The sequence below is a fragment of the Glycine max genome, chromosome 7, assembly GCF_000004515.6.
Source record: "Glycine max cultivar Williams 82 chromosome 7, Glycine_max_v4.0, whole genome shotgun sequence".
Classification (NCBI taxonomy): domain Eukaryota; kingdom Viridiplantae; phylum Streptophyta; class Magnoliopsida; order Fabales; family Fabaceae; genus Glycine; species Glycine max.
This window is the reverse complement of record NC_038243.2, coordinates 19,475,895-19,484,861: the sequence shown is the minus strand read 5'-3', so window position 1 is coordinate 19,484,861 and position 8,967 is coordinate 19,475,895. Positions and strand designations below refer to the sequence as shown.

The following is an 8,967-nucleotide window of genomic DNA, read 5'->3' as shown; positions in this document are numbered from 1 at the left end:
TTGCTATTGATCCACGAAATGTGCGACTCGATTTATGCACAGATGGATTTAACCCATATATTCAAGCATCCTCTTCACCTTATTCCTGTTGGCCAATCATTGTTACCCCATACAATCTTCCTCCAAAAATGTGTATGACTAAACCTTATATGTTTTTAACTTGTGTCATACCAGGTCCATTTAATCCAACGGTTGGTATTGATGTTTATTTACAACCTTTGATTGATGACTTGAAAAAATTATGGAGTGGTGTTATGACTTACGATGTTTCAAGAAAACAAAATTTTATGATGAGGGCAGCTTTGATGTGGACTATTAATGATTTTCCTGCTTATGGGATGTTGTCTGGCTGGGGGACACATGGTAGACTAGCATATCCGTATTGCATGGAGGACACAAAGGCCTTTCAATTGGAAATTGGGGGGGGGGGGAACTTCTTGGTTTGATTGTCATTGTAGGTTCTTACCTACTGATCATGCATTTAGGAGGAACAAAAATGCCTTCAAAAAAGGAGTAGAAAGGGATGAGACACCGTGTATGTTGACACCTACACAAGTATGGCGTAGGGTTAGGGATTTGCCAAAAGTCATAGAAACTGGTCTGCCACCACCAAATATACATGGATATGGGGAGTGACACCATTGGACAAAAAAAGTATCTTTTGGGATCTTTCTTATTGGAAAGATAATTTGTTGCGACTGCACATAGAGAAAAATTTCTTTGACAACATATTCAACACTGTTATGAATGTCAGTGGTAAGACAAAAGACAATGACAAGGCTAGGATGGACTTAGCTATTTATTGTAGGCGTAAAGACTTGGAGTTGAAGTCGGCAGCTAACGGGAAGTTATTAAAGTCAAAAGCAAATTACACTCTAGCTCCAGACCAAACAAAGTTAGTCTGTCAATGGATAAAAGAACTACGAATGCCAGATGGTTATTCTTCTAACTTAACCAGATGTGCCAATGTTGATAAGGGAACCATGCATGGGATGAAAAGTCATGATTGTCATGTGTTCATGAAATGTTTACTTCCTATTACTTTTAGCTCATTGCCACCACATGTTTTAAATCCAGTTATTGAAATAAGTCATTTCTTTAAAGACTTGTGTTCTACAACTTTGATGGGGGGATGACTTGAGTAGAATGGAACAAAATATTCCATTAATTTTGTGCAAGTTGGAGAGAATATTTCCCCCTGCATTTTTTGATTCAATGGAGCATCTACTTATCCATTTGGCGTATGAAGTTCGACTTGGTGGACCAGTCCAATACAGATGGATGTATCCATTTGAACGACAGTGAAATGATAATTGTATTTTCTTTAAAATTCATTTTTTTTAATGCTCATGAAGATGACTTGGTTTTCTTTAAAATTTGTAGATTCATGAGCAATTCTAAACGAGCAGTGAAAAATAAGGCCCAGGTGGAAGGATCCATTTGTGCGTCTTACGCATATCGTGAGATGACTTATTTTTGTTCTCATTATTTCAATAACTTTATGTTGTCACCGCATAATGTTAGGAATCAAATTGCAATTGAAGCTGAAAGTCATCCACCGATGTTATCAGTGTTTGACTAGCAAGGTCGTCTTTCTGGGAAAGAGTTAATTCATTGATTAACTGATGATGAGAAAGACTCAGCCCATGTTCATGTGTTGATTAACTGATTGAAGTTAAATCATACCTCGAGTAAGTTTCACAATGTATGTCGTTTGGGATTCAATAATTATGGTTTTATCTTTGCATTATCCCCCCTAATTGACTCATGCAACTTTATATTTGGACAGTTCATTCTTGCAATCCCAGTCAAATGCCTCTACTCATAATCTACATGCGGATTTTCCTACTTGGTTCCAACAAAAAGTAAGTATGTTATTGTATATTTTATTTTGCTACTTTTTGGTAAAAAAAAATATACATGTTCATACTCTTTATATTCATAGGTTACAAATGAGCCTGCAAATGTGAGAAACCAACACTTAAAGGATTTATCGTATGGTCCCATGAGTTATGTTAAAGAATGGCACACATACTTTGTCAATGGGTACAAATTCCATACTCAAGCATGGAGTGAAGGGAAAAAAATGATAAATAGTGGGGTTCATGAAAAGGGCCTTACAGAAGGAGTTGCAGATGATTTTTATGGTGTCATTCAACATATATATGAGCTAGAGTATAATACTACAACCTATCCTTAGCGAGTAGTATTATTTTATTGTCACTGGTTTGATCCAAAGAGTAGAGGAACAAGGGTAGATCCTAAATATGGCATAGTGGAAATTCGAATGGATAAAAGATATAATTTGTTTGACCCATTCATCAGTGCACATAATGTAAGGCAAGTATATTATGTGCCATATCCAGCAACAAGAAGGGACAAACGTGGTTGGTGTGTAGCAATTAAAATGAAGCCAAGGGGTTACATAGAATCCGATCATGTACAAGATGATGTGCCTTACCAAGTTGAGGAAATGTCACATGTCAACAAAGTCATTGAAGTTGAAAGTATTTCTAGATTGCAAGATTTAAGAGGTGGTGTTGAAGAAGTAAACCCTGCTAATTTGTTGACAAAAAAAGAAGAATCAACTAATTTGAATGGAAAATCAAACAATATTGAACAAGACAATGAAGGGGAATTAGAAGATGACTTTGAAGTTTACAATTCTGAAGAGGATTAGGCGTTGACCCTTCTCAACGTCACATGACTCCAATGGGAAAGGGACAACTGCGAAGAAAAAATGATGCGTGGTTTGACTATTACCACCTCGAGATAGTCTGACATCATCTACCCCATCCTCGTCTTTTGTGTCTATCCTAGTTAGGCCTCCCGATGTTGCACCTACACCATCTCCACCTCCAACTGAAGCTAGACCATCTTCATCTCATGTTAATGCACATGGACCATCTCTGGTATCTGCATCCACACCATCTCCATCCTCCGTTGATGCACGTGGACCATCCCTAGTACCTACATCCACACCTTCCCCATCTCCGTCTGTGGACAATTTGCCTATAGATGAAGATGATGTAAATTTGGCAATAGAAGACCCCCCTCTTAATAATCGTCCTATGGTTATGTTAATTAATGGAGCGTAAGTATTACAAAATTTATATAACTATCATTATATATGATACATAAGATGGATTTTACAGTTTTCATTGATTATTTTTTATATTTAGGTTTCATCCATCTAAGGTTGCGGCAAAGGCTGTCACTTTATCCATTAGGCAACAATTTGGTCAGCCTTGGCCTACATGGGAAGCGATTCCAAAAGAATATCAAGAACTTTTTTTCCAGCGTTTTAAGGTAAATTATTTTTTGTTAATGAATTAGTTCAAAGGTTGAAATTGATGCTAATGTTATTTTTTTATTTTAACTGAAATTGTAAAATTCATATTTTTCTAATCGTGTACAATTTCGTTACTTTGTTATACCTTAAAGAAAATTGGTTTGGAGACCCAAGGAAGAGAATGAAATACAAAAAGCTTTTAACTCGAAAGCTTCTCATAGACTTTCTGAGATGTTTAGGGATGCCCGAAATGAAAATAAAAGGTCATATTGGATTGAAGATCGTGTTTGGAATATTCTGTTATCACATTGGAATGCACCTGAGTATCGTTCCAAGTGTGCATAGGCAAAAAAAATCGGGCATCTAAAAAGGGTGGGTGTATACACACAGGTGGTTCTATCAGCTTGCAGAATCATGTCATTCGCTTGGTATGTACATTAAAATTATAATACATAGTTGTTTGTACTTGTTTAATTTACCACTTAATGTTTATTTTTAAATGTTTATTAATAGTCAGAGTATCTTGGTTTATCTATATATGTAGATGAGGTCTTTCAACAAACTCATTTACAAAAGGATACTAGTCAATTTATCGATGATAGATCTAGACGGACACATGTGAGAGCATTATCTTGCACTTTTTTTTTATTCTTTATACTTTTTATTATATTTTTGGAATAATAATTGTTTATGAATTACAGGAAGAATTTGAGGCTAGACTATCTCAAGCTAGGTTTGATGCTGCATCAAGTGTTGGTGAATCCCAACTCACTCCCTTAAACCCTCCTGAAGAACAAAGACTTAGGAGTCGGTGTTGGATTGCAGCTGCAAGACCAAAGCATAAGGGACGCCTTCATGGTACTGGAGACCTTGATCATACTTACAAATGCGGAAGTGACAGCTTCATGCAGCATATGCAAGGATCTTCCAGTCGCGTTGAAGCACTACTAAAAAAAAGCTTTCAACATCGCCCAATTAACATCGGTTATAGCTAAAACCGATGTTAACGAAAGCGCGGTGGCATTTTTGTAAATAAGTAGACTTAGTTAACATCGGTTTTGGAAAAACCGATGTTAACTACTCCATAGTAACATCGGTTATTTTAGTATGCCTTTGCTAACATCGGTTTTGTAAAAATCGATGTTATCGAGTCGATGTTAACATCGGTTATTTTTAAAAAACCGATGTTGTTATCATTATATATTAAAGTTCTGAAATTGCACAACCTGCGCACTTGAACCCTATCGTTCTTCTTCTTTCTCCTTGCGCTTGAACCCTATTGTTCTTCTTCTTTCTCCTTGTGTCAAAGTCGCCTGTGCTTCTGTGACTGCAACCACATTGTGGAGATCGTGTTTGTGGAGATCGTCTTATCCATTGAGGTACGTCCTTTCGTTTTAACATTAGGCGTTCGTCGTTTTAACATTTGCTCACTTTCGCAGGTCAAAGAAAAGTAGGAAAGGAAAGAGTCCCGGAAAGGGTACTCCCAGGGTGTGTTTCTCCTTCTGCCTGAGTTCGTGTTTGTCACAAACTGGGCCGCGCTTCCGTCACTGCAACCACATTGTCGAGTTGGCGTTTGTGGAGTTCGTGTCTGCGCTTCCATCGAAGGTATGTCTCTGTTGTATGTTAATGATGAAAATCCATTGTTCAATGGTCTATCTCTGTTGTGATGTTTCGAAACCCTAGTTAGGCACAAAGGGTTAATCGTAACTGAATCTGTAGTGATTTAGGACTATATGTAACTGCCTTAAGCAGTTATTGCAAAATAAATTATGGAGTAACAGCAGGGGGGGTTAGGCAGTTTTTAGTGGGTTTTCAGGAAAGGAGAGACGAGGCTGTCAAATTTACATAGAGGGTTTCAGGGACAAAGCTTTGATTTACATAGAGGGTTTCAGGGACAAAGCTTTGATTTACATTTTGAATTTCATCCAAATTTTTGACAAGTCATTGTTACTTCCATCAATATTGATATTGTATCATGCTTAATTATATGCATTTTCTTATTCTGATCATTGTGTGTTGTGTGATTATTTCTTCCATGCAGGTACATGATTCCTATTTGTTGTGAGAGTGAAATGATGGGCAGCAGCACCAACTGAGGTGAGTGTATATTTCCTTTTTTTTTGTCTTTATCATTGTTAGTTTGTTATATATTTTTTATTTTATATGTTTGAGTTTTAAATGTGTAAAAAATAGAAATAGAAAGGTTTGCTATCATTCTTTGAATGCCATCATCTACCTTTAATGATTGACATCTAAATTGGTCCCTGTTTAATTGAATTAATTAGTTATTGCTTTAGTTTGACTGGATAGAGGTATGATATGTTTTTTTTTTTGGAAGGCAAATTATATATATATGTATTAATATAGTCAAAAACAGTACAAGAGGTACTGGAAAAAGATGTTACAAAGCACCTCTGGTGCTGCCCTCTAAAAACCCACCACAGGAAAATGATCCACTGGAGAAGCTGGGAGAGTTCCCTGAGCCTGTACCCATGTCATCGACTCCCACCACATGCCTACTATCCTCTTACAGTTAAAAAATAGATGGCCCACCTCCTCCTGTTCTAGGCCATAGAGGGGACAAACAGTGTCCTGGATGATCACATTTCCTCTTATGAGATTAGATCTAGTAGGGAGCCTGTCTTTAAGAAGCCTCCAAGTGAAAACTGCAGCTTTTGGGGGAATTTTCAATTTCCATAGTAATGTTGAGGATCTCAGTTCAGAGCCTGGAGTAGAGGGGGTTATCATTAATTTGTAGGCTGACTTTGTGGAATAAACACCACTAGGATCAGTTTTCCAAGTCATGATGTCCTTAACATGCCTCTGAATATGTATAGAGCTGATTTCTTCCATAAAAGTGACAGCTAGATCACTTTCATCATCAAACAGATTCCTCCTCCATTTCAAGTCCCATCTCCAGTTATCTTGAGAGAAATTTCCCATCATTGAAATAAGATCGGGTTGCTGTCTATTAATGAGAAACAACTGATTGTATTTCTGTTGAAGAGTAGGACCTTCCCCTAACCACTTATCTTTCCAAAAGCTGACTTTATCCCCACACCCAACCTTCCAGCTCATGCATTGTTGAAAAATGCTTTGATCAGACTGGTGATAAAGCTTTCTTAGGTCCTTCCACCAGTATGAATGCCCCCCTTGAACACGAGCTGACTGAAAATCAGACCTGGCTCCATACTTGGAATTGATAATCCTGGCCCAAGGTTGTTGCAGATAAGAAGCTAAGGCCCATATCCACTTTCCCAGCAAACCTATATTAAATTTAGAGATATCTTTAATCCCTAGACCCCCCTCAGACTTGGGCAGGTATACAGTCTGCCATTTTACCCAAGAAATTTTCCTATGGTCTTGGTACCCCCCCCCCCCCATAGAAAGTTCCTTTGCAAGGCTACCAGTTTATTTACTACCCTTTGTGGAATCTTGAAGAAGGATAATAAATAAATTGGTACAGCATTGAGAACAGAATTGATTAGAGTTATCTTTCCTCCCAGTGATATGTTTTTCTGGGCCCACTTAGATAGTTTAGACTCACATTTTTTGATTAAAGGCTCCCACACAACACTGCTAGAAGGTTTAGCCCCAATTGGAATACCCAAGTAGGTGAATGGGGTTTCCAATTGTCTACAATTCAGGGTTTGAGCTGCTTCATTGGTCCAAGTAACAACACCCCCTATAACACCAAACTGACTCTTAGCATAGTTAATCTTCAAGCCCGAGACCATTTCATAACCTCTTAGCATGGCCTTCAACACCAAGACATTGTCCCATGTAGCGTCACCCACAAAAACAGTATCATCTGCATACTGCAGAATGTTTGTGGGTTCCTTTTTCATTCCAACCCTGTAGCTACTATAAAAATTCTTCCGGACTGCTTCCCTCATTAGGCCTGTGATGCCTTCCCCAACTATGTTAAAGAGTCAATGTATGATATGTATTCTTAAAAAATTGTCCATGAGTTGTTTGATAGAATGACTGAAAAAGGCTTTAAATACACTCTAAGTATAATGTCTTTTGAGAGTCAATGTATCACCATGAAGTGACAGTCATATTGTTGATAAAAGGCTTTAAACACACTGTGGCTAATTTCTGTATGGGTTTTTTTAGGGCTATCATTTACTACTGCTAATTGGCGTTGCTGTGGAAGCGCTTTGATTATATCTTTGAAGCCTCAAAGTCAGGTATTTATATCTTTGATTCGAAAACTAATTTGAAATTGTTGTTGTATACATTACTGGTATATTTGTAACTTATGCTATGGCTGTCTACATGACCTTTCTTTCATTGGACTGATATGTTCATGCCTCTCTACATGACCCTTCTTTCATTGGACTGATATTTTTGAAGTATTTACTGTGATTTAAACTCTCATAACTTGTTCATTGTTAGTGTTGAATGTTTTTGTAATTTTATCTGCTGCCCTTCTCTATATATATGTTGTGACTGCCACTGCCCTTCTCTCTCTCTTGTATTATCTTTTTTTCTTATTAGCAAAATTATAATTTGTATTAATAACTGTGAGTACCAGAGGTACTAAATATACAAGGTAGAAACCAGCAGACTAGTAGAACCATAGGTCCTACGAATCACGTGCCAATCTAAATAGAATACAATAACCCTGCACTGCTACCCTAATCAAAAAATGTTGTTGATAAATAGAATTATGGTACACTTTGTTGATAAAACTGAATTAATGAGAGTGATTCTGCCCCCCATAGATAGACTTCTTTGTTTCCATTTTGCAAACTTGGCTTCAAACTTCCTTATAATAGGCTGCCAAACACTCCAGCTCTTAGAAGACACCCGTACCTTGCAAGTATTTTGTTAAATAATGTGATTGAAGTAAATTTTTTATTAGATTTAATTAAATAAATGTTTAGTATTTTGTTCTTTCCTATTAGTCTGTTGATAACTAACTGGAATAAAAGAAAAGCTAAGGTCGGACCAGTTGATAGCTAACTGGAATAAAAGAAAAGCTAAATTGCAGGGAATAATTCTCATATCTTTTTATTTCATCATTACCCCTTTTTATAGCCATTTCATACAAGATATTTTGCTAAGTTGTTATAACAAAATTTTGAAATTGCATAACCACACAGGTATCAAGTAAAACGTGGAAAAAGCTTTAAGCGCGAAGTAGAAGGAATTCTAGAATCTACTATCGGGCTTGCAGCTCCCCTGGTCCTTATACGAACTCACTGAGGTACTTGGGCCTGTGTGTGTTGCGTTTTGGTCTGTTATTGCCTCTGCTATTTGTAGTCATGATTTCCTCTTGGTTGGAATCATTGTCTGATGCTGTTATCTGTGTGATATCTGGTACTGCTGTTAGTGTGTTGCTATCATCTGCATGGTTTTTTTTTATCGGCAAAAATATATAAATATTTCATTATGTAAATAGTGATGAAGTACCAGAGGTACTTTGTACATAGATAGGATCCCATACATATGGTTCATTAGAAAAAACTAATACAGTTTAATTAGGAACCATATTATGGCTAATACATCTGCTAAAGCCTCAATAAAAATCTACCCTCTAGTGATACAAAAAGCCTTGTTCGTGTAGCATTCGATCTGCTATGATGCATGAAGTGGTCTTTCGGTTCTTTTGGGAAAGCACCCACTGATTTGACCCATGAGACTGTCTCCCACCACAAGGGAAGTAC

At 37.1% G+C, this 8,967-nt stretch overlaps 1 long non-coding RNA gene across 1 annotated transcript; it reads left to right on the top strand.

Moving 5' to 3' along the window:
- Window positions 1-4,835: 4,835 nt before the first annotated feature.
- On the top strand, window positions 4,836-7,500 carry LOC121175130 (uncharacterized). Its single transcript, XR_005892247.1, has 3 exons — window positions 4,836-4,897; window positions 5,334-5,389; window positions 7,412-7,500. It is a non-coding gene; the product is annotated as an uncharacterized lncRNA (long non-coding RNA).
- The last annotated feature ends 1,467 nt before the right edge of the window (window positions 7,501-8,967 follow it).